General features: G+C 43.0%; 52 non-coding genes across 52 annotated transcripts; all 52 read right to left on the minus strand.

Moving 5' to 3' along the window:
* Positions 1 to 134: 134 nt before the first annotated feature.
* Positions 135 to 253, minus strand: LOC134110825 (5S ribosomal RNA). Its single transcript, XR_009944208.1, has one exon. It is a non-coding gene; the product is annotated as a 5S ribosomal RNA (ribosomal RNA).
* Positions 254 to 647: 394 nt separating this feature from the next.
* Positions 648 to 766, minus strand: LOC134110826 (5S ribosomal RNA). The gene has a single exon (XR_009944209.1). It is a non-coding gene; the product is annotated as a 5S ribosomal RNA (ribosomal RNA).
* A 339-nt stretch (positions 767 to 1,105) lies between these two features.
* On the minus strand, positions 1,106 to 1,224 carry LOC134110827 (5S ribosomal RNA). The gene has a single exon (XR_009944210.1). It is a non-coding gene; the product is annotated as a 5S ribosomal RNA (ribosomal RNA).
* Positions 1,225 to 1,618: 394 nt separating this feature from the next.
* LOC134110828 (5S ribosomal RNA) lies at positions 1,619 to 1,737 on the minus strand. Its single transcript, XR_009944211.1, has one exon. It is a non-coding gene; the product is annotated as a 5S ribosomal RNA (ribosomal RNA).
* A 394-nt stretch (positions 1,738 to 2,131) lies between these two features.
* Positions 2,132 to 2,250, minus strand: LOC134110829 (5S ribosomal RNA). Its single transcript, XR_009944212.1, has one exon. It is a non-coding gene; the product is annotated as a 5S ribosomal RNA (ribosomal RNA).
* A 339-nt stretch (positions 2,251 to 2,589) lies between these two features.
* LOC134110830 (5S ribosomal RNA) lies at positions 2,590 to 2,708 on the minus strand. The gene has a single exon (XR_009944213.1). It is a non-coding gene; the product is annotated as a 5S ribosomal RNA (ribosomal RNA).
* Positions 2,709 to 3,102: 394 nt separating this feature from the next.
* LOC134110832 (5S ribosomal RNA) lies at positions 3,103 to 3,221 on the minus strand. Its single transcript, XR_009944215.1, has one exon. It is a non-coding gene; the product is annotated as a 5S ribosomal RNA (ribosomal RNA).
* Positions 3,222 to 3,615: 394 nt separating this feature from the next.
* On the minus strand, positions 3,616 to 3,734 carry LOC134110833 (5S ribosomal RNA). The gene has a single exon (XR_009944216.1). It is a non-coding gene; the product is annotated as a 5S ribosomal RNA (ribosomal RNA).
* A 394-nt stretch (positions 3,735 to 4,128) lies between these two features.
* LOC134110834 (5S ribosomal RNA) lies at positions 4,129 to 4,247 on the minus strand. The gene has a single exon (XR_009944217.1). It is a non-coding gene; the product is annotated as a 5S ribosomal RNA (ribosomal RNA).
* Positions 4,248 to 4,586: 339 nt separating this feature from the next.
* On the minus strand, positions 4,587 to 4,705 carry LOC134110835 (5S ribosomal RNA). The gene has a single exon (XR_009944218.1). It is a non-coding gene; the product is annotated as a 5S ribosomal RNA (ribosomal RNA).
* A 394-nt stretch (positions 4,706 to 5,099) lies between these two features.
* LOC134110836 (5S ribosomal RNA) lies at positions 5,100 to 5,218 on the minus strand. Its single transcript, XR_009944219.1, has one exon. It is a non-coding gene; the product is annotated as a 5S ribosomal RNA (ribosomal RNA).
* A 394-nt stretch (positions 5,219 to 5,612) lies between these two features.
* On the minus strand, positions 5,613 to 5,731 carry LOC134110838 (5S ribosomal RNA). Its single transcript, XR_009944221.1, has one exon. It is a non-coding gene; the product is annotated as a 5S ribosomal RNA (ribosomal RNA).
* A 339-nt stretch (positions 5,732 to 6,070) lies between these two features.
* Positions 6,071 to 6,189, minus strand: LOC134110839 (5S ribosomal RNA). Its single transcript, XR_009944222.1, has one exon. It is a non-coding gene; the product is annotated as a 5S ribosomal RNA (ribosomal RNA).
* A 394-nt stretch (positions 6,190 to 6,583) lies between these two features.
* Positions 6,584 to 6,702, minus strand: LOC134110840 (5S ribosomal RNA). The gene has a single exon (XR_009944223.1). It is a non-coding gene; the product is annotated as a 5S ribosomal RNA (ribosomal RNA).
* Positions 6,703 to 7,041: 339 nt separating this feature from the next.
* Positions 7,042 to 7,160, minus strand: LOC134110841 (5S ribosomal RNA). Its single transcript, XR_009944224.1, has one exon. It is a non-coding gene; the product is annotated as a 5S ribosomal RNA (ribosomal RNA).
* A 339-nt stretch (positions 7,161 to 7,499) lies between these two features.
* On the minus strand, positions 7,500 to 7,618 carry LOC134110842 (5S ribosomal RNA). The gene has a single exon (XR_009944225.1). It is a non-coding gene; the product is annotated as a 5S ribosomal RNA (ribosomal RNA).
* Positions 7,619 to 8,012: 394 nt separating this feature from the next.
* On the minus strand, positions 8,013 to 8,131 carry LOC134110844 (5S ribosomal RNA). Its single transcript, XR_009944227.1, has one exon. It is a non-coding gene; the product is annotated as a 5S ribosomal RNA (ribosomal RNA).
* A 339-nt stretch (positions 8,132 to 8,470) lies between these two features.
* Positions 8,471 to 8,589, minus strand: LOC134110845 (5S ribosomal RNA). Its single transcript, XR_009944228.1, has one exon. It is a non-coding gene; the product is annotated as a 5S ribosomal RNA (ribosomal RNA).
* A 394-nt stretch (positions 8,590 to 8,983) lies between these two features.
* Positions 8,984 to 9,102, minus strand: LOC134110846 (5S ribosomal RNA). Its single transcript, XR_009944229.1, has one exon. It is a non-coding gene; the product is annotated as a 5S ribosomal RNA (ribosomal RNA).
* A 394-nt stretch (positions 9,103 to 9,496) lies between these two features.
* Positions 9,497 to 9,615, minus strand: LOC134110847 (5S ribosomal RNA). Its single transcript, XR_009944230.1, has one exon. It is a non-coding gene; the product is annotated as a 5S ribosomal RNA (ribosomal RNA).
* Positions 9,616 to 9,954: 339 nt separating this feature from the next.
* Positions 9,955 to 10,073, minus strand: LOC134110848 (5S ribosomal RNA). The gene has a single exon (XR_009944231.1). It is a non-coding gene; the product is annotated as a 5S ribosomal RNA (ribosomal RNA).
* Positions 10,074 to 10,467: 394 nt separating this feature from the next.
* Positions 10,468 to 10,586, minus strand: LOC134111498 (5S ribosomal RNA). Its single transcript, XR_009944842.1, has one exon. It is a non-coding gene; the product is annotated as a 5S ribosomal RNA (ribosomal RNA).
* Positions 10,587 to 10,925: 339 nt separating this feature from the next.
* On the minus strand, positions 10,926 to 11,044 carry LOC134110849 (5S ribosomal RNA). Its single transcript, XR_009944232.1, has one exon. It is a non-coding gene; the product is annotated as a 5S ribosomal RNA (ribosomal RNA).
* Positions 11,045 to 11,438: 394 nt separating this feature from the next.
* Positions 11,439 to 11,557, minus strand: LOC134110850 (5S ribosomal RNA). Its single transcript, XR_009944233.1, has one exon. It is a non-coding gene; the product is annotated as a 5S ribosomal RNA (ribosomal RNA).
* Positions 11,558 to 11,951: 394 nt separating this feature from the next.
* LOC134110851 (5S ribosomal RNA) lies at positions 11,952 to 12,070 on the minus strand. Its single transcript, XR_009944234.1, has one exon. It is a non-coding gene; the product is annotated as a 5S ribosomal RNA (ribosomal RNA).
* Positions 12,071 to 12,464: 394 nt separating this feature from the next.
* LOC134110852 (5S ribosomal RNA) lies at positions 12,465 to 12,583 on the minus strand. Its single transcript, XR_009944235.1, has one exon. It is a non-coding gene; the product is annotated as a 5S ribosomal RNA (ribosomal RNA).
* A 339-nt stretch (positions 12,584 to 12,922) lies between these two features.
* On the minus strand, positions 12,923 to 13,041 carry LOC134111192 (5S ribosomal RNA). Its single transcript, XR_009944574.1, has one exon. It is a non-coding gene; the product is annotated as a 5S ribosomal RNA (ribosomal RNA).
* Positions 13,042 to 13,435: 394 nt separating this feature from the next.
* LOC134110853 (5S ribosomal RNA) lies at positions 13,436 to 13,554 on the minus strand. The gene has a single exon (XR_009944236.1). It is a non-coding gene; the product is annotated as a 5S ribosomal RNA (ribosomal RNA).
* A 339-nt stretch (positions 13,555 to 13,893) lies between these two features.
* LOC134110855 (5S ribosomal RNA) lies at positions 13,894 to 14,012 on the minus strand. Its single transcript, XR_009944238.1, has one exon. It is a non-coding gene; the product is annotated as a 5S ribosomal RNA (ribosomal RNA).
* Positions 14,013 to 14,351: 339 nt separating this feature from the next.
* On the minus strand, positions 14,352 to 14,470 carry LOC134110856 (5S ribosomal RNA). The gene has a single exon (XR_009944239.1). It is a non-coding gene; the product is annotated as a 5S ribosomal RNA (ribosomal RNA).
* A 396-nt stretch (positions 14,471 to 14,866) lies between these two features.
* On the minus strand, positions 14,867 to 14,985 carry LOC134110857 (5S ribosomal RNA). The gene has a single exon (XR_009944240.1). It is a non-coding gene; the product is annotated as a 5S ribosomal RNA (ribosomal RNA).
* Positions 14,986 to 15,379: 394 nt separating this feature from the next.
* On the minus strand, positions 15,380 to 15,498 carry LOC134110858 (5S ribosomal RNA). The gene has a single exon (XR_009944241.1). It is a non-coding gene; the product is annotated as a 5S ribosomal RNA (ribosomal RNA).
* A 394-nt stretch (positions 15,499 to 15,892) lies between these two features.
* LOC134110859 (5S ribosomal RNA) lies at positions 15,893 to 16,011 on the minus strand. Its single transcript, XR_009944242.1, has one exon. It is a non-coding gene; the product is annotated as a 5S ribosomal RNA (ribosomal RNA).
* Positions 16,012 to 16,350: 339 nt separating this feature from the next.
* LOC134110860 (5S ribosomal RNA) lies at positions 16,351 to 16,469 on the minus strand. The gene has a single exon (XR_009944243.1). It is a non-coding gene; the product is annotated as a 5S ribosomal RNA (ribosomal RNA).
* Positions 16,470 to 16,863: 394 nt separating this feature from the next.
* LOC134111509 (5S ribosomal RNA) lies at positions 16,864 to 16,982 on the minus strand. Its single transcript, XR_009944853.1, has one exon. It is a non-coding gene; the product is annotated as a 5S ribosomal RNA (ribosomal RNA).
* Positions 16,983 to 17,321: 339 nt separating this feature from the next.
* LOC134110861 (5S ribosomal RNA) lies at positions 17,322 to 17,440 on the minus strand. Its single transcript, XR_009944244.1, has one exon. It is a non-coding gene; the product is annotated as a 5S ribosomal RNA (ribosomal RNA).
* A 394-nt stretch (positions 17,441 to 17,834) lies between these two features.
* LOC134110862 (5S ribosomal RNA) lies at positions 17,835 to 17,953 on the minus strand. Its single transcript, XR_009944245.1, has one exon. It is a non-coding gene; the product is annotated as a 5S ribosomal RNA (ribosomal RNA).
* Positions 17,954 to 18,292: 339 nt separating this feature from the next.
* Positions 18,293 to 18,411, minus strand: LOC134110863 (5S ribosomal RNA). The gene has a single exon (XR_009944246.1). It is a non-coding gene; the product is annotated as a 5S ribosomal RNA (ribosomal RNA).
* A 339-nt stretch (positions 18,412 to 18,750) lies between these two features.
* On the minus strand, positions 18,751 to 18,869 carry LOC134110864 (5S ribosomal RNA). The gene has a single exon (XR_009944247.1). It is a non-coding gene; the product is annotated as a 5S ribosomal RNA (ribosomal RNA).
* Positions 18,870 to 19,265: 396 nt separating this feature from the next.
* Positions 19,266 to 19,384, minus strand: LOC134110866 (5S ribosomal RNA). Its single transcript, XR_009944249.1, has one exon. It is a non-coding gene; the product is annotated as a 5S ribosomal RNA (ribosomal RNA).
* A 394-nt stretch (positions 19,385 to 19,778) lies between these two features.
* LOC134110867 (5S ribosomal RNA) lies at positions 19,779 to 19,897 on the minus strand. Its single transcript, XR_009944250.1, has one exon. It is a non-coding gene; the product is annotated as a 5S ribosomal RNA (ribosomal RNA).
* Positions 19,898 to 20,291: 394 nt separating this feature from the next.
* LOC134110868 (5S ribosomal RNA) lies at positions 20,292 to 20,410 on the minus strand. The gene has a single exon (XR_009944251.1). It is a non-coding gene; the product is annotated as a 5S ribosomal RNA (ribosomal RNA).
* Positions 20,411 to 20,749: 339 nt separating this feature from the next.
* LOC134110869 (5S ribosomal RNA) lies at positions 20,750 to 20,868 on the minus strand. The gene has a single exon (XR_009944252.1). It is a non-coding gene; the product is annotated as a 5S ribosomal RNA (ribosomal RNA).
* A 394-nt stretch (positions 20,869 to 21,262) lies between these two features.
* On the minus strand, positions 21,263 to 21,381 carry LOC134111520 (5S ribosomal RNA). The gene has a single exon (XR_009944864.1). It is a non-coding gene; the product is annotated as a 5S ribosomal RNA (ribosomal RNA).
* Positions 21,382 to 21,720: 339 nt separating this feature from the next.
* LOC134110870 (5S ribosomal RNA) lies at positions 21,721 to 21,839 on the minus strand. The gene has a single exon (XR_009944253.1). It is a non-coding gene; the product is annotated as a 5S ribosomal RNA (ribosomal RNA).
* A 394-nt stretch (positions 21,840 to 22,233) lies between these two features.
* Positions 22,234 to 22,352, minus strand: LOC134110871 (5S ribosomal RNA). The gene has a single exon (XR_009944254.1). It is a non-coding gene; the product is annotated as a 5S ribosomal RNA (ribosomal RNA).
* Positions 22,353 to 22,691: 339 nt separating this feature from the next.
* Positions 22,692 to 22,810, minus strand: LOC134110872 (5S ribosomal RNA). The gene has a single exon (XR_009944255.1). It is a non-coding gene; the product is annotated as a 5S ribosomal RNA (ribosomal RNA).
* Positions 22,811 to 23,204: 394 nt separating this feature from the next.
* Positions 23,205 to 23,323, minus strand: LOC134110873 (5S ribosomal RNA). The gene has a single exon (XR_009944256.1). It is a non-coding gene; the product is annotated as a 5S ribosomal RNA (ribosomal RNA).
* Positions 23,324 to 23,662: 339 nt separating this feature from the next.
* On the minus strand, positions 23,663 to 23,781 carry LOC134110874 (5S ribosomal RNA). Its single transcript, XR_009944257.1, has one exon. It is a non-coding gene; the product is annotated as a 5S ribosomal RNA (ribosomal RNA).
* A 394-nt stretch (positions 23,782 to 24,175) lies between these two features.
* LOC134110875 (5S ribosomal RNA) lies at positions 24,176 to 24,294 on the minus strand. The gene has a single exon (XR_009944258.1). It is a non-coding gene; the product is annotated as a 5S ribosomal RNA (ribosomal RNA).
* A 394-nt stretch (positions 24,295 to 24,688) lies between these two features.
* Positions 24,689 to 24,807, minus strand: LOC134110877 (5S ribosomal RNA). Its single transcript, XR_009944260.1, has one exon. It is a non-coding gene; the product is annotated as a 5S ribosomal RNA (ribosomal RNA).
* A 339-nt stretch (positions 24,808 to 25,146) lies between these two features.
* On the minus strand, positions 25,147 to 25,265 carry LOC134110878 (5S ribosomal RNA). Its single transcript, XR_009944261.1, has one exon. It is a non-coding gene; the product is annotated as a 5S ribosomal RNA (ribosomal RNA).
* Between the last annotated feature and the right edge of the window lie 45 nt (positions 25,266 to 25,310).

The raw sequence follows: 25,310 nt of genomic DNA on the forward strand, positions 1-25,310 counted from the left end.
TATTGTCTAAATGCCTTTCATATCCAACGTTAAAACAACAATAAACATGCATCTCTTCAACAATGTGATATACTTTTTGTAATTTGTAGGTGTACAATCTGCGGCGCTCTGCAGCTTTCAGAGAGAAGTGAAAAAGCTTACGGCACCTGGGATTCCCAGGCGGTCTTCCATCCAGGTACTAACCAGGCCCTGCTCTGCTTAGCTTCCGAGATCAGACGAGATCGGGCGGAACCAGAGAGGTATGGCCGTAAGCTGCTTTTCAACTTTTTCCTAATCCTTTAAAACGTGTCAAAGATAATCAGAAGTTTCTTTTTCTAAAATTGAAGCAGTTCTTAGCATTGGCAAGAGAGGTTCCTAAAACCTAAAGGGAACTTTACTTTTCTTCACTGGTAAATCTAACATGTTTGGTTAGCACCTGTATTTCAACGGCTAAATTACAAACAAAAGTATGCCAATTGTTAAATGTTGATCAACACTAATTTAGCAACCATGAAACGGAATCATGTTTGATAATATTGTCTAAATGCCTTTCATATCCAACGTTAAAACAACAATAAACATGCATCTCTTCAACAATGTGATATACTTTTTGTAATTTGTAGGTGTACAATCTGCGGCGCTCTGCAGCTTTCAGAGAGAAGTGAAAAAGCTTACGGCACCTGGGATTCCCAGGCGGTCTTCCATCCAGGTACTAACCAGGCCCTGCTCTGCTTAGCTTCCGAGATCAGACGAGATCGGGCGGAACCAGAGAGGTATGGCCGTAAGCTGCTTTTTATCTTTTTCCTAATCCTTTATAATGCGTCAAAAAATTATGTCACGCCTGCCGTTGGCATCTTTTTGTGGGTTAAATAAGGGTATGCAAAGAAGGCTGTGACATCCTATGGCGAAAATTGGATGGACTAGAGAAGACCCGCCCAGGAGTCCCAGCCAATCGGTGGATGGCAATTGCAGTCCCCGCCACCTCAAATGGCCTGACGATGGTATGGACGTAAGCCACCTTTCATCTTCTTCCTATTGCATCTCTTCTACAATGTGATCAACTTTTTACAATTGTGTAGGTGTACAAGCTACGGCGCTGGGCGGCTTTCAGAGAGAGAAGTGAAAAAGCTTACGGCACCTGGGATTCCCAGGCGGTCTTCCATCCAGGTACTAACCAGGCCCTGCTCTGCTTAGCTTCCGAGATCAGACGAGATCGGGCGGAACCAGAGAGGTATGGCCGTAAGCTGCTTTTCAACTTTTTCCTAATCCTTTAAAACGTGTCAAAGATAATCAGAAGTTTCTTTTTCTAAAATTGAAGCAGTTCTTAGCATTGGCAAGAGAGGTTCCTAAAACCTAAAGGGAACTTTACTTTTCTTCACTGGTAAATCTAACATGTTTGGTTAGCACCTGTATTTCAACGGCTAAATTACAAACAAAAGTATGCCAATTGTTAAATGTTGATCAACACTAATTTAGCAACCATGAAACGGAATCATGTTTGATAATATTGTCTAAATGCCTTTCATATCCAACGTTAAAACAACAATAAACATGCATCTCTTCAACAATGTGATATACTTTTTGTAATTTGTAGGTGTACAATCTGCGGCGCTCTGCAGCTTTCAGAGAGAAGTGAAAAAGCTTACGGCACCTGGGATTCCCAGGCGGTCTTCCATCCAGGTACTAACCAGGCCCTGCTCTGCTTAGCTTCCGAGATCAGACGAGATCGGGCGGAACCAGAGAGGTATGGCCGTAAGCTGCTTTTCAACTTTTTCCTAATCCTTTAAAACGTGTCAAAGATAATCAGAAGTTTCTTTTTCTAAAATTGAAGCAGTTCTTAGCATTGGCAAGAGAGGTTCCTAAAACCTAAAGGGAACTTTACTTTTCTTCACTGGTAAATCTAACATGTTTGGTTAGCACCTGTATTTCAACGGCTAAATTACAAACAAAAGTATGCCAATTGTTAAATGTTGATCAACACTAATTTAGCAACCATGAAACGGAATCATGTTTGATAATATTGTCTAAATGCCTTTCATATCCAACGTTAAAACAACAATAAACATGCATCTCTTCAACAATGTGATATACTTTTTGTAATTTGTAGGTGTACAATCTGCGGCGCTCTGCAGCTTTCAGAGAGAAGTGAAAAAGCTTACGGCACCTGGGATTCCCAGGCGGTCTTCCATCCAGGTACTAACCAGGCCCTGCTCTGCTTAGCTTCCGAGATCAGACGAGATCGGGCGGAACCAGAGAGGTATGGCCGTAAGCTGCTTTTTATCTTTTTCCTAATCCTTTATAATGCGTCAAAAAATTATGTCACGCCTGCCGTTGGCATCTTTTTGTGGGTTAAATAAGGGTATGCAAAGAAGGCTGTGACATCCTATGGCGAAAATTGGATGGACTAGAGAAGACCCGCCCAGGAGTCCCAGCCAATCGGTGGATGGCAATTGCAGTCCCCGCCACCTCAAAAGGCCTGACGATGGTATGGACGTAAGCCACCTTTCATCTTCTTCCTATTGCATCTCTTCTACAATGTGATCAACTTTTTACAATTGTGTAGGTGTACAAGCTACGGCGCTGGGCGGCTTTCAGAGAGAGAAGTGAAAAAGCTTACGGCACCTGGGATTCCCAGGCGGTCTTCCATCCAGGTACTAACCAGGCCCTGCTCTGCTTAGCTTCCGAGATCAGACGAGATCGGGCGGAACCAGAGAGGTATGGCCGTAAGCTGCTTTTCAACTTTTTCCTAATCCTTTAAAACGTGTCAAAGATAATCAGAAGTTTCTTTTTCTAAAATTGAAGCAGTTCTTAGCATTGGCAAGAGAGGTTCCTAAAACCTAAAGGGAACTTTACTTTTCTTCACTGGTAAATCTAACATGTTTGGTTAGCACCTGTATTTCAACGGCTAAATTACAAACAAAAGTATGCCAATTGTTAAATGTTGATCAACACTAATTTAGCAACCATGAAACGGAATCATGTTTGATAATATTGTCTAAATGCCTTTCATATCCAACGTTAAAACAACAATAAACATGCATCTCTTCAACAATGTGATATACTTTTTGTAATTTGTAGGTGTACAATCTGCGGCGCTCTGCAGCTTTCAGAGAGAAGTGAAAAAGCTTACGGCACCTGGGATTCCCAGGCGGTCTTCCATCCAGGTACTAACCAGGCCCTGCTCTGCTTAGCTTCCGAGATCAGACGAGATCGGGCGGAACCAGAGAGGTATGGCCGTAAGCTGCTTTTCAACTTTTTCCTAATCCTTTAAAACGTGTCAAAGATAATCAGAAGTTTCTTTTTCTAAAATTGAAGCAGTTCTTAGCATTGGCAAGAGAGGTTCCTAAAACCTAAAGGGAACTTTACTTTTCTTCACTGGTAAATCTAACATGTTTGGTTAGCACCTGTATTTCAACGGCTAAATTACAAACAAAAGTATGCCAATTGTTAAATGTTGATCAACACTAATTTAGCAACCATGAAACGGAATCATGTTTGATAATATTGTCTAAATGCCTTTCATATCCAACGTTAAAACAACAATAAACATGCATCTCTTCAACAATGTGATATACTTTTTGTAATTTGTAGGTGTACAATCTGCGGCGCTCTGCAGCTTTCAGAGAGAAGTGAAAAAGCTTACGGCACCTGGGATTCCCAGGCGGTCTTCCATCCAGGTACTAACCAGGCCCTGCTCTGCTTAGCTTCCGAGATCAGACGAGATCGGGCGGAACCAGAGAGGTATGGCCGTAAGCTGCTTTTCAACTTTTTCCTAATCCTTTAAAACGTGTCAAAGATAATCAGAAGTTTCTTTTTCTAAAATTGAAGCAGTTCTTAGCATTGGCAAGAGAGGTTCCTAAAACCTAAAGGGAACTTTACTTTTCTTCACTGGTAAATCTAACATGTTTGGTTAGCACCTGTATTTCAACGGCTAAATTACAAACAAAAGTATGCCAATTGTTAAATGTTGATCAACACTAATTTAGCAACCATGAAACGGAATCATGTTTGATAATATTGTCTAAATGCCTTTCATATCCAACGTTAAAACAACAATAAACATGCATCTCTTCAACAATGTGATATACTTTTTGTAATTTGTAGGTGTACAATCTGCGGCGCTCTGCAGCTTTCAGAGAGAAGTGAAAAAGCTTACGGCACCTGGGATTCCCAGGCGGTCTTCCATCCAGGTACTAACCAGGCCCTGCTCTGCTTAGCTTCCGAGATCAGACGAGATCGGGCGGAACCAGAGAGGTATGGCCGTAAGCTGCTTTTTATCTTTTTCCTAATCCTTTATAATGCGTCAAAAAATTATGTCACGCCTGCCGTTGGCATCTTTTTGTGGGTTAAATAAGGGTATGCAAAGAAGGCTGTGACATCCTATGGCGAAAATTGGATGGACTAGAGAAGACCCGCCCAGGAGTCCCAGCCAATCGGTGGATGGCAATTGCAGTCCCCGCCACCTCAAATGGCCTGACGATGGTATGGACGTAAGCCACCTTTCATCTTCTTCCTATTGCATCTCTTCTACAATGTGATCAACTTTTTACAATTGTGTAGGTGTACAAGCTACGGCGCTGGGCGGCTTTCAGAGAGAGAAGTGAAAAAGCTTACGGCACCTGGGATTCCCAGGCGGTCTTCCATCCAGGTACTAACCAGGCCCTGCTCTGCTTAGCTTCCGAGATCAGACGAGATCGGGCGGAACCAGAGAGGTATGGCCGTAAGCTGCTTTTCAACTTTTTCCTAATCCTTTAAAACGTGTCAAAGATAATCAGAAGTTTCTTTTTCTAAAATTGAAGCAGTTCTTAGCATTGGCAAGAGAGGTTCCTAAAACCTAAAGGGAACTTTACTTTTCTTCACTGGTAAATCTAACATGTTTGGTTAGCACCTGTATTTCAACGGCTAAATTACAAACAAAAGTATGCCAATTGTTAAATGTTGATCAACACTAATTTAGCAACCATGAAACGGAATCATGTTTGATAATATTGTCTAAATGCCTTTCATATCCAACGTTAAAACAACAATAAACATGCATCTCTTCAACAATGTGATATACTTTTTGTAATTTGTAGGTGTACAATCTGCGGCGCTCTGCAGCTTTCAGAGAGAAGTGAAAAAGCTTACGGCACCTGGGATTCCCAGGCGGTCTTCCATCCAGGTACTAACCAGGCCCTGCTCTGCTTAGCTTCCGAGATCAGACGAGATCGGGCGGAACCAGAGAGGTATGGCCGTAAGCTGCTTTTCAACTTTTTCCTAATCCTTTAAAACGTGTCAAAGATAATCAGAAGTTTCTTTTTCTAAAATTGAAGCAGTTCTTAGCATTGGCAAGAGAGGTTCCTAAAACCTAAAGGGAACTTTACTTTTCTTCACTGGTAAATCTAACATGTTTGGTTAGCACCTGTATTTCAACGGCTAAATTACAAACAAAAGTATGCCAATTGTTAAATGTTGATCAACACTAATTTAGCAACCATGAAACGGAATCATGTTTGATAATATTGTCTAAATGCCTTTCATATCCAACGTTAAAACAACAATAAACATGCATCTCTTCAACAATGTGATATACTTTTTGTAATTTGTAGGTGTACAATCTGCGGCGCTCTGCAGCTTTCAGAGAGAAGTGAAAAAGCTTACGGCACCTGGGATTCCCAGGCGGTCTTCCATCCAGGTACTAACCAGGCCCTGCTCTGCTTAGCTTCCGAGATCAGACGAGATCGGGCGGAACCAGAGAGGTATGGCCGTAAGCTGCTTTTTATCTTTTTCCTAATCCTTTATAATGCGTCAAAAAATTATGTCACGCCTGCCGTTGGCATCTTTTTGTGGGTTAAATAAGGGTATGCAAAGAAGGCTGTGACATCCTATGGCGAAAATTGGATGGACTAGAGAAGACCCGCCCAGGAGTCCCAGCCAATCGGTGGATGGCAATTGCAGTCCCCGCCACCTCAAATGGCCTGACGATGGTATGGACGTAAGCCACCTTTCATCTTCTTCCTATTGCATCTCTTCTACAATGTGATCAACTTTTTACAATTGTGTAGGTGTACAAGCTACGGCGCTGGGCGGCTTTCAGAGAGAGAAGTGAAAAAGCTTACGGCACCTGGGATTCCCAGGCGGTCTTCCATCCAGGTACTAACCAGGCCCTGCTCTGCTTAGCTTCCGAGATCAGACGAGATCGGGCGGAACCAGAGAGGTATGGCCGTAAGCTGCTTTTCATCTTTTTCCTAATCCTTTAAAACGTGTCAAAGATAATCAGAAGTTTCTTTTTCTAAAATTGAAGCAGTTCTTAGCATTGGCAAGAGAGGTTCCTAAAACCTAAAGGGAACTTTACTTTTGTTCACTGGTAAATCTAACATGTTTGGTTAGCACCTGTATTTCAACGGCTAAATTACAAACAAAAGTATGCCAATTGTTAAATGTTGATCAACACTAATTTAGCAACCATGAAACGGAATCATGTTTGATAATATTGTCTAAATGCCTTTCATATCCAACGTTAAAACAACAATAAACATGCATCTCTTCAACAATGTGATATACTTTTTGTAATTTGTAGGTGTACAATCTGCGGCGCTCTGCAGCTTTCAGAGAGAAGTGAAAAAGCTTACGGCACCTGGGATTCCCAGGCGGTCTTCCATCCAGGTACTAACCAGGCCCTGCTCTGCTTAGCTTCCGAGATCAGACGAGATCGGGCGGAACCAGAGAGGTATGGCCGTAAGCTGCTTTTTATCTTTTTCCTAATCCTTTATAATGCGTCAAAAAATTATGTCACGCCTGCCATTGGCATCTTTGTGTGGGTTAAATAAGGGTATGCAAAGAAGGCTGTGACATCCTATGGCGAAAATTGGATGGACTAGAGAAGACCCGCCCAGGAGTCCCAGCCAATCGGTGGATGGCCATTGCAGTCCCCGCCACCTCAAATGGCCTGACGATGGTATGGACGTAAGCCACCTTTCATCTTCTTCCTATTGCATCTCTTCTACAATGTGATCAACTTTTTACAATTGTGTAGGTGTACAAGCTACGGCGCTGGGCGGCTTTCAGAGAGAGAAGTGAAAAAGCTTACGGCACCTGGGATTCCCAGGCGGTCTTCCATCCAGGTACTAACCAGGCCCTGCTCTGCTTAGCTTCCGAGATCAGACGAGATCGGGCGGAACCAGAGAGGTATGGCCGTAAGCTGCTTTTTATCTTTTTCCTAATCCTTTATAATGCGTCAAAAAATTATGTCACGCCTGCCGTTGGCATCTTTGTGTGGGTTAAATAAGGGTATGCAAAGAAGGCTGTGACATCCTATGGCGAAAATTGGATGGACTAGAGAAGACCCGCCCAGGAGTCCCAGCCAATCGGTGGATGGCCATTGCAGTCCCCGCCACCTCAAATGGCCTGACGATGGTATGGACGTAAGCCACCTTTCATCTTCTTCCTATTGCATCTCTTCTACAATGTGATCAACTTTTTACAATTGTGTAGGTGTACAAGCTACGGCGCTGGGCGGCTTTCAGAGAGAGAAGTGAAAAAGCTTACGGCACCTGGGATTCCCAGGCGGTCTTCCATCCAGGTACTAACCAGGCCCTGCTCTGCTTAGCTTCCGAGATCAGACGAGATCGGGCGGAACCAGAGAGGTATGGCCGTAAGCTGCTTTTCAACTTTTTCCTAATCCTTTAAAACGTGTCAAAGATAATCAGAAGTTTCTTTTTCTAAAATTGAAGCAGTTCTTAGCATTGGCAAGAGAGGTTCCTAAAACCTAAAGGGAACTTTACTTTTCTTCACTGGTAAATCTAACATGTTTGGTTAGCACCTGTATTTCAACGGCTAAATTACAAACAAAAGTATGCCAATTGTTAAATGTTGATCAACACTAATTTAGCAACCATGAAACGGAATCATGTTTGATAATATTGTCTAAATGCCTTTCATATCCAACGTTAAAACAACAATAAACATGCATCTCTTCAACAATGTGATATACTTTTTGTAATTTGTAGGTGTACAATCTGCGGCGCTCTGCAGCTTTCAGAGAGAAGTGAAAAAGCTTACGGCACCTGGGATTCCCAGGCGGTCTTCCATCCAGGTACTAACCAGGCCCTGCTCTGCTTAGCTTCCGAGATCAGACGAGATCGGGCGGAACCAGAGAGGTATGGCCGTAAGCTGCTTTTTATCTTTTTCCTAATCCTTTATAATGCGTCAAAAAATTATGTCACGCCTGCCGTTGGCATCTTTTTGTGGGTTAAATAAGGGTATGCAAAGAAGGCTGTGACATCCTATGGCGAAAATTGGATGGACTAGAGAAGACCCGCCCAGGAGTCCCAGCCAATCGGTGGATGGCAATTGCAGTCCCCGCCACCTCAAATGGCCTGACGATGGTATGGACGTAAGCCACCTTTCATCTTCTTCCTATTGCATCTCTTCTACAATGTGATCAACTTTTTACAATTGTGTAGGTGTACAAGCTACGGCGCTGGGCGGCTTTCAGAGAGAGAAGTGAAAAAGCTTACGGCACCTGGGATTCCCAGGCGGTCTTCCATCCAGGTACTAACCAGGCCCTGCTCTGCTTAGCTTCCGAGATCAGACGAGATCGGGCGGAACCAGAGAGGTATGGCCGTAAGCTGCTTTTCAACTTTTTCCTAATCCTTTAAAACGTGTCAAAGATAATCAGAAGTTTCTTTTTCTAAAATTGAAGCAGTTCTTAGCATTGGCAAGAGAGGTTCCTAAAACCTAAAGGGAACTTTACTTTTCTTCACTGGTAAATCTAACATGTTTGGTTAGCACCTGTATTTCAACGGCTAAATTACAAACAAAAGTATGCCAATTGTTAAATGTTGATCAACACTAATTTAGCAACCATGAAACGGAATCATGTTTGATAATATTGTCTAAATGCCTTTCATATCCAACGTTAAAACAACAATAAACATGCATCTCTTCAACAATGTGATATACTTTTTGTAATTTGTAGGTGTACAATCTGCGGCGCTCTGCAGCTTTCAGAGAGAAGTGAAAAAGCTTACGGCACCTGGGATTCCCAGGCGGTCTTCCATCCAGGTACTAACCAGGCCCTGCTCTGCTTAGCTTCCGAGATCAGACGAGATCGGGCGGAACCAGAGAGGTATGGCCGTAAGCTGCTTTTCAACTTTTTCCTAATCCTTTAAAACGTGTCAAAGATAATCAGAAGTTTCTTTTTCTAAAATTGAAGCAGTTCTTAGCATTGGCAAGAGAGGTTCCTAAAACCTAAAGGGAACTTTACTTTTCTTCACTGGTAAATCTAACATGTTTGGTTAGCACCTGTATTTCAACGGCTAAATTACAAACAAAAGTATGCCAATTGTTAAATGTTGATCAACACTAATTTAGCAACCATGAAACGGAATCATGTTTGATAATATTGTCTAAATGCCTTTCATATCCAACGTTAAAACAACAATAAACATGCATCTCTTCAACAATGTGATATACTTTTTGTAATTTGTAGGTGTACAATCTGCGGCGCTCTGCAGCTTTCAGAGAGAAGTGAAAAAGCTTACGGCACCTGGGATTCCCAGGCGGTCTTCCATCCAGGTACTAACCAGGCCCTGCTCTGCTTAGCTTCCGAGATCAGACGAGATCGGGCGGAACCAGAGAGGTATGGCCGTAAGCTGCTTTTTATCTTTTTCCTAATCCTTTATAATGCGTCAAAAAATTATGTCACGCCTGCCGTTGGCATCTTTGTGTGGGTTAAATAAGGGTATGCAAAGAAGGCTGTGACATCCTATGGCGAAAATTGGATGGACTAGAGAAGACCCGCCCAGGAGTCCCAGCCAATCGGTGGATGGCCATTGCAGTCCCCGCCACCTCAAATGGCCTGACGATGGTATGGACGTAAGCCACCTTTCATCTTCTTCCTATTGCATCTCTTCTACAATGTGATCAACTTTTTACAATTGTGTAGGTGTACAAGCTACGGCGCTGGGCGGCTTTCAGAGAGAGAAGTGAAAAAGCTTACGGCACCTGGGATTCCCAGGCGGTCTTCCATCCAGGTACTAACCAGGCCCTGCTCTGCTTAGCTTCCGAGATCAGACGAGATCGGGCGGAACCAGAGAGGTATGGCCGTAAGCTGCTTTTCATCTTTTTCCTAATCCTTTAAAACGTGTCAAAGATAATCAGAAGTTTCTTTTTCTAAAATTGAAGCAGTTCTTAGCATTGGCAAGAGAGGTTCCTAAAACCTAAAGGGAACTTTACTTTTCTTCTTTGGTAAATCTAACATGTTTGGTTAGCACCTGTATTTCAACGGCTAAATTACAAACAAAAGTATGCCAATTGTTAAATGTTGATCAACACTAATTTAGCAACCATGAAACGGAATCATGTTTGATAATATTGTCTAAATGCCTTTCATATCCAACGTTAAAACAACAATAAACATGCATCTCTTCAACAATGTGATATACTTTTTGTAATTTGTAGGTGTACAATCTGCGGCGCTCTGCAGCTTTCAGAGAGAAGTGAAAAAGCTTACGGCACCTGGGATTCCCAGGCGGTCTTCCATCCAGGTACTAACCAGGCCCTGCTCTGCTTAACTTCCGAGATCAGACGAGATCGGGCGGAACCAGAGAGGTATGGCCGTAAGCTGCTTTTTATCTTTTTCCTAATCCTTTATAATGCGTCAAAAAATTATGTCACGCCTGCCGTTGGCATCTTTTTGTGGGTTAAATAAGGGTATGCAAAGAAGGCTGTGACATCCTATGGCGAAAATTGGATGGACTAGAGAAGACCCGCCCAGGAGTCCCAGCCAATCGGTGGATGGCAATTGCAGTCCCCGCCACCTCAAATGGCCTGACGATGGTATGGACGTAAGCCACCTTTCATCTTCTTCCTATTGCATCTCTTCTACAATGTGATCAACTTTTTACAATTGTGTAGGTGTACAAGCTACGGCGCTGGGCGGCTTTCAGAGAGAGAAGTGAAAAAGCTTACGGCACCTGGGATTCCCAGGCGGTCTTCCATCCAGGTACTAACCAGGCCCTGCTCTGCTTAGCTTCCGAGATCAGACGAGATCGGGCGGAACCAGAGAGGTATGGCCGTAAGCTGCTTTTCAACTTTTTCCTAATCCTTTAAAACGTGTCAAAGATAATCAGAAGTTTCTTTTTCTAAAATTGAAGCAGTTCTTAGCATTGGCAAGAGAGGTTCCTAAAACCTAAAGGGAACTTTACTTTTCTTCACTGGTAAATCTAACATGTTTGGTTAGCACCTGTATTTCAACGGCTAAATTACAAACAAAAGTATGCCAATTGTTAAATGTTGATCAACACTAATTTAGCAACCATGAAACGGAATCATGTTTGATAATATTGTCTAAATGCCTTTCATATCCAACGTTAAAACAACAATAAACATGCATCTCTTCAACAATGTGATATACTTTTTGTAATTTGTAGGTGTACAATCTGCGGCGCTCTGCAGCTTTCAGAGAGAAGTGAAAAAGCTTACGGCACCTGGGATTCCCAGGCGGTCTTCCATCCAGGTACTAACCAGGCCCTGCTCTGCTTAGCTTCCGAGATCAGACGAGATCGGGCGGAACCAGAGAGGTATGGCCGTAAGCTGCTTTTCAACTTTTTCCTAATCCTTTAAAACGTGTCAAAGATAATCAGAAGTTTCTTTTTCTAAAATTGAAGCAGTTCTTAGCATTGGCAAGAGAGGTTCCTAAAACCTAAAGGGAACTTTACTTTTCTTCACTGGTAAATCTAACATGTTTGGTTAGCACCTGTATTTCAACGGCTAAATTACAAACAAAAGTATGCCAATTGTTAAATGTTGATCAACACTAATTTAGCAACCATGAAACGGAATCATGTTTGATAATATTGTCTAAATGCCTTTCATATCCAACGTTAAAACAACAATAAACATGCATCTCTTCAACAATGTGATATACTTTTTGTAATTTGTAGGTGTACAATCTGCGGCGCTCTGCAGCTTTCAGAGAGAAGTGAAAAAGCTTACGGCACCTGGGATTCCCAGGCGGTCTTCCATCCAGGTACTAACCAGGCCCTGCTCTGCTTAGCTTCCGAGATCAGACGAGATCGGGCGGAACCAGAGAGGTATGGCCGTAAGCTGCTTTTCAACTTTTTCCTAATCCTTTAAAACGTGTCAAAGATAATCAGAAGTTTCTTTTTCTAAAATTGAAGCAGTTCTTAGCATTGGCAAGAGAGGTTCCTAAAACCTAAAGGGAACTTTACTTTTCTTCACTGGTAAATCTAACATGTTTGGTTAGCACCTGTATTTCAACGGCTAAATTACAAACAAAAGTATGCCAATTGTTAAATGTTGATCAACACTAATTTAGCAACCATGAAACGGAATCATGTTTGATAATATTGTCTAAATGCCTTTCATATCCAACGTTAAAACAACAATAAACATGCATCTCTTCAACAATGTGATATACTTTTTGTAATTTGTAGGTGTACAATCTGCGGCGCTCTGCAGCTTTCAGAGAGAAGTGAAAAAGCTTACGGCACCTGGGATTCCCAGGCGGTCTTCCATCCAGGTACTAACCAGGCCCTGCTCTGCTTAGCTTCCGAGATCAGACGAGATCGGGCGGAACCAGAGAGGTATGGCCGTAAGCTGCTTTTTATCTTTTTCCTAATCCTTTATAATGCGTCAAAAAATTATGTCACGCCTGCCGTTGGCATCTTTTTGTGGGTTAAATAAGGGTATGCAAAGAAGGCTGTGACATCCTATGGCGAAAATTGGATGGACTAGAGAAGACCCGCCCAGGAGTCCCAGCCAATCGGTGGATGGCAATTGCAGTCCCCGCCACCTCAAATGGCCTGACGATGGTATGGACGTAAGCCACCTTTCATCTTCTTCCTATTGCATCTCTTCTACAATGTGATCAACTTTTTACAATTGTGTAGGTGTACAAGCTACGGCGCTGGGCGGCTTTCAGAGAGAGAAGTGAAAAAGCTTACGGCACCTGGGATTCCCAGGCGGTCTTCCATCCAGGTACTAACCAGGCCCTGCTCTGCTTAGCTTCCAAGATCAGACGAGATCGGGCGGAACCAGAGAGGTATGGCCGTAAGCTGCTTTTCATCTTTTTCCTAATCCTTTAAAACGTGTCAAAGATAATCAGAAGTTTCTTTTTCTAAAATTGAAGCAGTTCTTAGCATTGGCAAGAGAGGTTCCTAAAACCTAAAGGGAACTTTACTTTTGTTCACTGGTAAATCTAACATGTTTGGTTAGCACCTGTATTTCAACGGCTAAATTACAAACAAAAGTATGCCAATTGTTAAATGTTGATCAACACTAATTTAGCAACCATGAAACGGAATCATGTTTGATAATATTGTCTAAATGCCTTTCATATCCAACGTTAAAACAACAATAAACATGCATCTCTTCAACAATGTGATATACTTTTTGTAATTTGTAGGTGTACAATCTGCGGCGCTCTGCAGCTTTCAGAGAGAAGTGAAAAAGCTTACGGCACCTGGGATTCCCAGGCGGTCTTCCATCCAGGTACTAACCAGGCCCTGCTCTGCTTAGCTTCCGAGATCAGACGAGATCGGGCGGAACCAGAGAGGTATGGCCGTAAGCTGCTTTTTATCTTTTTCCTAATCCTTTATAATGCGTCAAAAAATTATGTCACGCCTGCCATTGGCATCTTTGTGTGGGTTAAATAAGGGTATGCAAAGAAGGCTGTGACATCCTATGGCGAAAATTGGATGGACTAGAGAAGACCCGCCCAGGAGTCCCAGCCAATCGGTGGATGGCCATTGCAGTCCCCGCCACCTCAAATGGCCTGACGATGGTATGGACGTAAGCCACCTTTCATCTTCTTCCTATTGCATCTCTTCTACAATGTGATCAACTTTTTACAATTGTGTAGGTGTACAAGCTACGGCGCTGGGCGGCTTTCAGAGAGAGAAGTGAAAAAGCTTACGGCACCTGGGATTCCCAGGCGGTCTTCCATCCAGGTACTAACCAGGCCCTGCTCTGCTTAGCTTCCGAGATCAGACGAGATCGGGCGGAACCAGAGAGGTATGGCCGTAAGCTGCTTTTTATCTTTTTCCTAATCCTTTATAATGCGTCAAAAAATTATGTCACGCCTGCCGTTGGCATCTTTGTGTGGGTTAAATAAGGGTATGCAAAGAAGGCTGTGACATCCTATGGCGAAAATTGGATGGACTAGAGAAGACCCGCCCAGGAGTCCCAGCCAATCGGTGGATGGCCATTGCAGTCCCCGCCACCTCAAATGGCCTGACGATGGTATGGACGTAAGCCACCTTTCATCTTCTTCCTATTGCATCTCTTCTACAATGTGATCAACTTTTTACAATTGTGTAAATGTACAAGCTACGGCGCTGGGCGGCTTTCAGAGAGAGAAGTGAAAAAGCTTACGGCACCTGGGATTCCCAGGCGGTCTTCCATCCAGGTACTAACCAGGCCCTGCTCTGCTTAGCTTCCGAGATCAGACGAGATCGGGCGGAACCAGAGAGGTATGGCCGTAAGCTGCTTTTCAACTTTTTCCTAATCCTTTAAAACGTGTCAAAGATAATCAGAAGTTTCTTTTTCTAAAATTGAAGCAGTTCTTAGCATTGGCAAGAGAGGTTCCTAAAACCTAAAGGGAACTTTACTTTTCTTCACTGGTAAATCTAACATGTTTGGTTAGCACCTGTATTTCAACGGCTAAATTACAAACAAAAGTATGCCAATTGTTAAATGTTGATCAACACTAATTTAGCAACCATGAAACGGAATCATGTTTGATAATATTGTCTAAATGCCTTTCATATCCAACGTTAAAACAACAATAAACATGCATCTCTTCAACAATGTGATATACTTTTTGTAATTTGTAGGTGTACAATCTGCGGCGCTGGGCGGCTTTCAGAGAGAGAAGTGAAAAAGCTTACGGCACCTGGGATTCCCAGGCGGTCTTCCATCCAGGTACTAACCAGGCCCTGCTCTGCTTAGCTTCCGAGATCAGACGAGATCGGGCGGAACCAGAGAGGTATGGCCGTAAGCTGCTTTTCAACTTTTTCCTAATCCTTTAAAACGTGTCAAAGATAATCAGAAGTTTCTTTTTCTAAAATTGAAGCAGTTCTTAGCATTGGCAAGAGAGGTTCCTAAAACCTAAAGGGAACTTTACTTTTCTTCACTGGTAAATCTAACATGTTTGGTTAGCACCTGTATTTCAACGGCTAAATTACAAACAAAAGTATGCCAATTGTTAAATGTTGATCAACACTAATTTAGCAACCATGAAACGGAATCATGTTTGATAATATTGTCTAAATGCCTTTCATATCCAACGTTAAAACAACAATAAACATGCATCTCTTCAACAATGTGATATACTTTTTGTAATTTGTAGGTGTACAATCTGCGGCGCTCTGCAGCTTTCAGAGAGAAGTGAAAAAGCTTACGGCACCTGGGATTCCCAGGCGGTCTTCCATCCAGGTACTAACCAGGCCCTGCTCTGCTTAGCTTCCGAGATCAGACGAGATCGGGCGGAACCAGAGAGGTATGGCCGTAAGCTGCTTTTCAACTTTTTCCTAATCCTTTAAAACGTGTCAAAGATAATCAGAAGTTTCTTTTTCTAAAATTGAAGCAGTTCTTAGCATTGGCAAGAGAGGTTCCTAAAACCTAAAGGGAACTTTACTTTTCTTCACTGGTAAATCTAACATGTTTGGTTAGCACCTGTATTTCAACGGCTAAATTACAAACAAAAGTATGCCAATTGTTAAATGTTGATCAACACTAATTTAGCAACCATGAAACGGAATCATGTTTGATAATATTGTCTAAATGCCTTTCATATCCAACGTTAAAACAACAATAAACATGCATCTCTTCAACAATGTGATATACTTTTTGTAATTTGTAGGTGTACAATCTGCGGCGCTCTGCAGCTTTCAGAGAGAAGTGAAAAAGCTTACGGCACCTGGGATTCCCAGGCGGTCTTCCATCCAGGTACTAACCAGGCCCTGCTCTGCTTAGCTTCCGAGATCAGACGAGATCGGGCGGAACCAGAGAGGTATGGCCGTAAGCTGCTTTTTATCTTTTTCCTAATCCTTTATAATGCGTCAAAAAATTATGTCACGCCTGCCGTTGGCATCTTTGTGTGGGTTAAATAAGGGTATGCAAAGAAGGCTGTGACATCCTATGGCGAAAATTGGATGGACTAGAGAAGACCCGCCCAGGAGTCCCAGCCAATCGGTGGATGGCCATTGCAGTCCCCGCCACCTCAAATGGCCTGACGATGGTATGGACGTAAGCCACCTTTCATCTTCTTCCTATTGCATCTCTTCTACAATGTGATCAACTTTTTACAATTGTGTAGGTGTACAAGCTACGGCGCTGGGCGGCTTTCAGAGAGAGAAGTGAAAAAGCTTACGGCACCTGGGATTCCCAGGCGGTCTTCCATCCAGGTACTAACCAGGCCCTGCTCTGCTTAGCTTCCGAGATCAGACGAGATCGGGCGGAACCAGAGAGGTATGGCCGTAAGCTGCTTTTCATCTTTTTCCTAATCCTTTAAAACGTGTCAAAGATAATCAGAAGTTTCTTTTTCTAAAATTGAAGCAGTTCTTAGCATTGGCAAGAGAGGTTCCTAAAACCTAAAGGGAACTTTACTTTTCTTCTTTGGTAAATCTAACATGTTTGGTTAGCACCTGTATTTCAACGGCTAAATTACAAACAAAAGTATGCCAATTGTTAAATGTTGATCAACACTAATTTAGCAACCATGAAACGGAATCATGTTTGATAATATTGTCTAAATGCCTTTCATATCCAACGTTAAAACAACAATAAACATGCATCTCTTCAACAATGTGATATACTTTTTGTAATTTGTAGGTGTACAATCTGCGGCGCTCTGCAGCTTTCAGAGAGAAGTGAAAAAGCTTACGGCACCTGGGATTCCCAGGCGGTCTTCCATCCAGGTACTAACCAGGCCCTGCTCTGCTTAACTTCCGAGATCAGACGAGATCGGGCGGAACCAGAGAGGTATGGCCGTAAGCTGCTTTTTATCTTTTTCCTAATCCTTTATAATGCGTCAAAAAATTATGTCACGCCTGCCGTTGGCATCTTTTTGTGGGTTAAATAAGGGTATGCAAAGAAGGCTGTGACATCCTATGGCGAAAATTGGATGGACTAGAGAAGACCCGCCCAGGAGTCCCAGCCAATCGGTGGATGGCAATTGCAGTCCCCGCCACCTCAAATGGCCTGACGATGGTATGGACGTAAGCCACCTTTCATCTTCTTCCTATTGCATCTCTTCTACAATGTGATCAACTTTTTACAATTGTGTAGGTGTACAAGCTACGGCGCTGGGCGGCTTTCAGAGAGAGAAGTGAAAAAGCTTACGGCACCTGGGATTCCCAGGCGGTCTTCCATCCAGGTACTAACCAGGCCCTGCTCTGCTTAGCTTCCGAGATCAGACGAGATCGGGCGGAACCAGAGAGGTATGGCCGTAAGCTGCTTTTCATCTTTTTCCTAATCCTTTAAAACGTGTCAAAGATAATCAGAAGTTTCTTTTTCTAAAATTGAAGCAGTTCTTAGCATTGGCAAGAGAGGTTCCTAAAACCTAAAGGGAACTTTACTTTTGTTCACTGGTAAATCTAACATGTTTGGTTAGCACCTGTATTTCAACGGCTAAATTACAAACAAAAGTATGCCAATTGTTAAATGTTGATCAACACTAATTTAGCAACCATGAAACGGAATCATGTTTGATAATATTGTCTAAATGCCTTTCATATCCAACGTTAAAACAACAATAAACATGCATCTCTTCAACAATGTGATATACTTTTTGTAATTTGTAGGTGTACAATCTGCGGCGCTCTGCAGCTTTCAGAGAGAAGTGAAAAAGCTTACGGCACCTGGGATTCCCAGGCGGTCTTCCATCCAGGTACTAACCAGGCCCTGCTCTGCTTAGCTTCCGAGATCAGACGAGATCGGGCGGAACCAGAGAGGTATGGCCGTAAGCTGCTTTTTATCTTTTTCCTAATCCTTTATAATGCGTCAAAAAATTATGTCACGCCTGCCGTTGGCATCTTTGTGTGGGTTAAATAAGGGTATGCAAAGAAGGCTGTGACATCCTATGGCGAAAATTGGATGGACTAGAGAAGACCCGCCCAGGAGTCCCAGCCAATCGGTGGATGGCCATTGCAGTCCCCGCCACCTCAAATGGCCTGACGATGGTACGGACGTAAGCCACCTTTCATCTTCTTCCTATTGCATCTCTTCTACAATGTGATCAACTTTTTACAATTGTGTAGGTGTACAAGCTACGGCGCTGGGCGGCTTTCAGAGAGAGAAGTGAAAAAGCTTACGGCACCTGGGATTCCCAGGCGGTCTTCCATCCAGGTACTAACCAGGCCCTGCTCTGCTTAGCTTCCGAGATCAGACGAGATCGGGCGGAACCAGAGAGGTATGGCCGTAAGCTGCTTTTTATCTTTTTCCTAATCCTTTATAATGCGTCAAAAAATTATGTCACGCCTGCCGTTGGCATCTTTGTGTGGGTTAAATAAGGGTATGCAAAGAAGGCTGTGACATCCTATGGCGAAAATTGGATGGACTAGAGAAGACCCGCCCAGGAGTCCCAGCCAATCGGTGGATGGCCATTGCAGTCCCCGCCACCTCAAATGGCCTGACGATGGTATGGACGTAAGCCACCTTTCATCTTCTTCCTATTGCATCTCTTCTACAATGTGATCAACTTTTTACAATTGTGTAAATGTACAAGCTACGGCGCTGGGCGGCTTTCAGAGAGAGAAGTGAAAAAGCTTACGGCACCTGGGATTCCCAGGCGGTCTTCCATCCAGGTACTAACCAGGCCCTGCTCTGCTTAGCTTCCGAGATCAGACGAGATCGGGCGGAACCAGAGAGGTATGGCCGTAAGCTGCTTTTCAACTTTTTCCTAATCCTTTAAAACGTGTCAAAGATAATCAGAAGTTTCTTTTTCTAAAATTGAAGCAGTTCTTAGCATTGGCAAGAGAGGTTCCTAAAACCTAAAGGGAACTTTACTTTTCTTCACTGGTAAATCTAACATGTTTGGTTAGCACCTGTATTTCAACGGCTAAATTACAAACAAAAGTATGCCAATTGTTAAATGTTGATCAACACTAATTTAGCAACCATGAAACGGAATCATGTTTGATAATATTGTCTAAATGCCTTTCATATCCAACGTTAAAACAACAATAAACATGCATCTCTTCAACAATGTGATATACTTTTTGTAATTTGTAGGTGTACAATCTGCGGCGCTGGGCGGCTTTCAGAGAGAGAAGTGAAAAAGCTTACGGCACCTGGGATTCCCAGGCGGTCTTCCATCCAGGTACTAACCAGGCCCTGCTCTGCTTAGCTTCCGAGATCAGACGAGATCGGGCGGAACCAGAGAGGTATGGCCGTAAGCTGCTTTTCAACTTTTTCCTAATCCTTTAAAACGTGTCAAAGATAATCAGAAGTTTCTTTTTCTAAAATTGAAGCAGTTCTTAGCATTGGCAAGAGAGGTTCCTAAAACCTAAAGGGAACTTTACTTTTCTTCACTGGTAAATCTAACATGTTTGGTTAGCACCTGTATTTCAACGGCTAAATTACAAACAAAAGTATGCCAATTGTTAAATGTTGATCAACACTAATTTAGCAACCATGAAACGGAATCATGTTTGATAATATTGTCTAAATGCCTTTCATATCCAACGTTAAAACAACAATAAACATGCATCTCTTCAACAATGTGATATACTTTTTGTAATTTGTAGGTGTACAATCTGCGGCGCTCTGCAGCTTTCAGAGAGAAGTGAAAAAGCTTACGGCACCTGGGATTCCCAGGCGGTCTTCCATCCAGGTACTAACCAGGCCCTGCTCTGCTTAGCTTCCGAGATCAGACGAGATCGGGCGGAACCAGAGAGGTATGGCCGTAAGCTGCTTTTCAACTTTTTCCTAATCCTTTAAAACGTGTCAAAGATAATCAGAAGTTTCTTTTTCTAAAATTGAAGCAGTTCTTAGCATTGGCAAGAGAGGTTCCTAAAACCTAAAGGGAACTTTACTTTTCTTCACTGGTAAATCTAACATGTTTGGTTAGCACCTGTATTTCAACGGCTAAATTACAAACAAAAGTATGCCAATTGTTAAATGTTGATCAACACTAATTTAGCAACCATGAAACGGAATCATGTTTGATAATATTGTCTAAATGCCTTTCATATCCAACGTTAAAACAACAATAAACATGCATCTCTTCAACAATGTGATATACTTTTTGTAATTTGTAGGTGTACAATCTGCGGCGCTCTGCAGCTTTCAGAGAGAAGTGAAAAAGCTTACGGCACCTGGGATTCCCAGGCGGTCTTCCATCCAGGTACTAACCAGGCCCTGCTCTGCTTAGCTTCCGAGATCAGACGAGATCGGGCGGAACCAGAGAGGTATGGCCGTAAGCTGCTTTTTATCTTTTTCCTAATCCTTTATAATGCGTCAAAAAATTATGTCACGCCTGCCGTTGGCATCTTTGTGTGGGTTAAATAAGGGTATGCAAAGAAGGCTGTGACATCCTATGGCGAAAATTGGATGGACTAGAGAAGACCCGCCCAGGAGTCCCAGCCAATCGGTGGATGGCCATTGCAGTCCCCGCCACCTCAAATGGCCTGACGATGGTATGGACGTAAGCCACCTTTCATCTTCTTCCTATTGCATCTCTTCTACAATGTGATCAACTTTTTACAATTGTGTAGGTGTACAAGCTACGGCGCTGGGCGGCTTTCAGAGAGAGAAGTGAAAAAGCTTACGGCACCTGGGATTCCCAGGCGGTCTTCCATCCAGGTACTAACCAGGCCCTGCTCTGCTTAGCTTCCGAGATCAGACGAGATCGGGCGGAACCAGAGAGGTATGGCCGTAAGCTGCTTTTCATCTTTTTCCTAATCCTTTAAAACGTGTCAAAGATAATCAGAAGTTTCTTTTTCTAAAATTGAAGCAGTTCTTAGCATTGGCAAGAGAGGTTCCTAAAACCTAAAGGGAACTTTACTTTTCTTCTTTGGTAAATCTAACATGTTTGGTTAGCACCTGTATTTCAACGGCTAAATTACAAACAAAAGTATGCCAATTGTTAAATGTTGATCAACACTAATTTAGCAACCATGAAACGGAATCATGTTTGATAATATTGTCTAAATGCCTTTCATATCCAACGTTAAAACAACAATAAACATGCATCTCTTCAACAATGTGATATACTTTTTGTAATTTGTAGGTGTACAATCTGCGGCGCTCTGCAGCTTTCAGAGAGAAGTGAAAAAGCTTACGGCACCTGGGATTCCCAGGCGGTCTTCCATCCAGGTACTAACCAGGCCCTGCTCTGCTTAACTTCCGAGATCAGACGAGATCGGGCGGAACCAGAGAGGTATGGCCGTAAGCTGCTTTTTATCTTTTTCCTAATCCTTTATAATGCGTCAAAAAATTATGTCACGCCTGCCGTTGGCATCTTTTTGTGGGTTAAATAAGGGTATGCAAAGAAGGCTGTGACATCCTATGGCGAAAATTGGATGGACTAGAGAAGACCCGCCCAGGAGTCCCAGCCAATCGGTGGATGGCAATTGCAGTCCCCGCCACCTCAAATGGCCTGACGATGGTATGGACGTAAGCCACCTTTCATCTTCTTCCTATTGCATCTCTTCTACAATGTGATCAACTTTTTACAATTGTGTAGGTGTACAAGCTACGGCGCTGGGCGGCTTTCAGAGAGAGAAGTGAAAAAGCTTACGGCACCTGGGATTCCCAGGCGGTCTTCCATCCAGGTACTAACCAGGCCCTGCTCTGCTTAGCTTCCGAGATCAGACGAGATCGGGCGGAACCAGAGAGGTATGGCCGTAAGCTGCTTTTCATCTTTTTCCTAATCCTTTAAAACGTGTCAAAGATAATCAGAAGTTTCTTTTTCTAAAATTGAAGCAGTTCTTAGCATTGGCAAGAGAGGTTCCTAAAACCTAAAGGGAACTTTACTTTTGTTCACTGGTAAATCTAACATGTTTGGTTAGCACCTGTATTTCAACGGCTAAATTACAAACAAAAGTATGCCAATTGTTAAATGTTGATCAACACTAATTTAGCAACCATGAAACGGAATCATGTTTGATAATATTGTCTAAATGCCTTTCATATCCAACGTTAAAACAACAATAAACATGCATCTCTTCAACAATGTGATATACTTTTTGTAATTTGTAGGTGTACAATCTGCGGCGCTCTGCAGCTTTCAGAGAGAAGTGAAAAAGCTTACGGCACCTGGGATTCCCAGGCGGTCTTCCATCCAGGTACTAACCAGGCCCTGCTCTGCTTAGCTTCCGAGATCAGACGAGATCGGGCGGAACCAGAGAGGTATGGCCGTAAGCTGCTTTTTATCTTTTTCCTAATCCTTTATAATGCGTCAAAAAATTATGTCACGCCTGCCGTTGGCATCTTTGTGTGGGTTAAATAAGGGTATGCAAAGAAGGCTGTGACATCCTATGGCGAAAATTGGATGGACTAGAGAAGACCCGCCCAGGAGTCCCAGCCAATCGGTGGATGGCCATTGCAGTCCCCGCCACCTCAAATGGCCTGACGATGGTACGGACGTAAGCCACCTTTCATCTTCTTCCTATTGCATCTCTTCTACAATGTGATCAACTTTTTACAATTGTGTAGGTGTACAAGCTACGGCGCTGGGCGGCTTTCAGAGAGAGAAGTGAAAAAGCTTACGGCACCTGGGATTCCCAGGCGGTCTTCCATCCAGGTACTAACCAGGCCCTGCTCTGCTTAGCTTCCGAGATCAGACGAGATCGGGCGGAACCAGAGAGGTATGGCCGTAAGCTGCTTTTCAACTTTTTCCTAATCCTTTAAAACGTGTCAAAGATAATCAGAAGTTTCTTTTTCTAAAATTGAAGCAGTTCTTAGCATTGGCAAGAGAGGTTCCTAAAACCTAAAGGGAACTTTACTTTTCTTCACTGGTAAATCTAACATGTTTGGTTAGCACCTGTATTTCAACGGCTAAATTACAAACAAAAGTATGCCAATTGTTAAATGTTGATCAACACTAATTTAGCAACCATGAAACGGAATCATGTTTGATAATATTGTCTAAATGCCTTTCATATCCAACGTTAAAACAACAATAAACATGCATCTCTTCAACAATGTGATATACTTTTTGTAATTTGTAGGTGTACAATCTGCGGCGCTCTGCAGCTTTCAGAGAGAAGTGAAAAAGCTTACGGCACCTGGGATTCCCAGGCGGTCTTCCATCCAGGTACTAACCAGGCCCTGCTCTGCTTAGCTTCCGAGATCAGACGAGATCGGGCGGAACCAGAGAGGTATGGCCGTAAGCTGCTTTTTATCTTTTTCCTAATCCTTTATAATGCGTCAAAAAATTATGTCACGCCTGCCGTTGGCATCTTTGTGTGGGTTAAATAAGGGTATGCAAAGAAGGCTGTGACATCCTATGGCGAAAATTGGATGGACTAGAGAAGACCCGCCCAGGAGTCCCAGCCAATCGGTGGATGGCCATTGCAGTCCCCGCCACCTCAAATGGCCTGACGATGGTATGGACGTAAGCCACCTTTCATCTTCTTCCTATTGCATCTCTTCTACAATGTGATCAACTTTTTACAATTGTGTAGGTGTACAAGCTACGGCGCTGGGCGGCTTTCAGAGAGAGAAGTGAAAAAGCTTACGGCACCTGGGATTCCCAGGCGGTCTTCCATCCAGGTACTAACCAGGCCCTGCTCTGCTTAGCTTCCGAGATCAGACGAGATCGGGCGGAACCAGAGAGGTATGGCCGTAAGCTGCTTTTCAACTTTTTCCTAATCCTTTAAAACGTGTCAAAGATAATCAGAAGTTTCTTTTTCTAAAATTGAAGCAGTTCTTAGCATTGGCAAGAGAGGTTCCTAAAACCTAAAGGGAACTTTACTTTTCTTCACTGGTAAATCTAACATGTTTGGTTAGCACCTGTATTTCAACGGCTAAATTACAAACAAAAGTATGCCAATTGTTAAATGTTGATCAACACTAATTTAGCAACCATGAAACGGAATCATGTTTGATAATATTGTCTAAATGCCTTTCATATCCAACGTTAAAACAACAATAAACATGCATCTCTTCAACAATGTGATATACTTTTTGTAATTTGTAGGTGTACAATCTGCGGCGCTCTGCAGCTTTCAGAGAGAAGTGAAAAAGCTTACGGCACCTGGGATTCCCAGGCGGTCTTCCATCCAGGTACTAACCAGGCCCTGCTCTGCTTAGCTTCCGAGATCAGACGAGATCGGGCGGAACCAGAGAGGTATGGCCGTAAGCTGCTTTTCAACTTTTTCCTAATCCTTTAAAACGTGTCAAAGATAATCAGAAGTTTCTTTTTCTAAAATTGAAGCAGTTCTTAGCATTGGCAAGAGAGGTTCCTAAAACCTAAAGGGAACTTTACTTTTCTTCACTGGTAAATCTAACATGTTTGGTTAGCACCTGTATTTCAACGGCTAAATTACAAACAAAAGTATGCCAATTGTTAAATGTTGATCAACACTAATTTAGCAACCATGAAACGGAATCATGTTTGATAATATTGTCTAAATGCCTTTCATATCCAACGTTAAAACAACAATAAACATGCATCTCTTCAACAATGTGATATACTTTTTGTAATTTGTAGGTGTACAATCTGCGGCGCTCTGCAGCTTTCAGAGAGAAGTGAAAAAGCTTACGGCACCTGGGATTCCCAGGCGGTCTTCCATCCAGGTACTAACCAGGCCCTGCTCTGCTTAGCTTCCGAGATCAGACGAGATCGGGCGGAACCAGAGAGGTATGGCCGTAAGCTGCTTTTTATCTTTTTCCTAATCCTTTATAATGCGTCAAAAAATTATGTCACGCCTGCCGTTGGCATCTTTTTGTGGGTTAAATAAGGGTATGCAAAGAAGGCTGTGACATCCTATGGCGAAAATTGGATGGACTAGAGAAGACCCGCCCAGGAGTCCCAGCCAATCGGTGGATGGCAATTGCAGTCCCCGCCACCTCAAATGGCCTGACGATGGTATGGACGTAAGCCACCTTTCATCTTCTTCCTATTGCATCTCTTCTACAATGTGATCAACTTTTTACAATTGTGTAGGTGTACAAGCTACGGCGCTGGGCGGCTTTCAGAGAGAGAAGTGAAAAAGCTTACGGCACCTGGGATTCCCAGGCGGTCTTCCATCCAGGTACTAACCAGGCCCTGCTCTGCTTAGCTTCCGAGATCAGACGAGATCGGGCGGAACCAGAGAGGTATGGCCGTAAGCTGCTTTTCAACTTTTTCCTAATCCTTTAAAACGTGTCAAAGATAA

The sequence above is a fragment of the Pungitius pungitius genome, unplaced genomic scaffold (genome assembly GCF_949316345.1).
Source record: "Pungitius pungitius unplaced genomic scaffold, fPunPun2.1 scaffold_29, whole genome shotgun sequence".
NCBI lineage: Eukaryota > Metazoa > Chordata > Actinopteri > Perciformes > Gasterosteidae > Pungitius > Pungitius pungitius.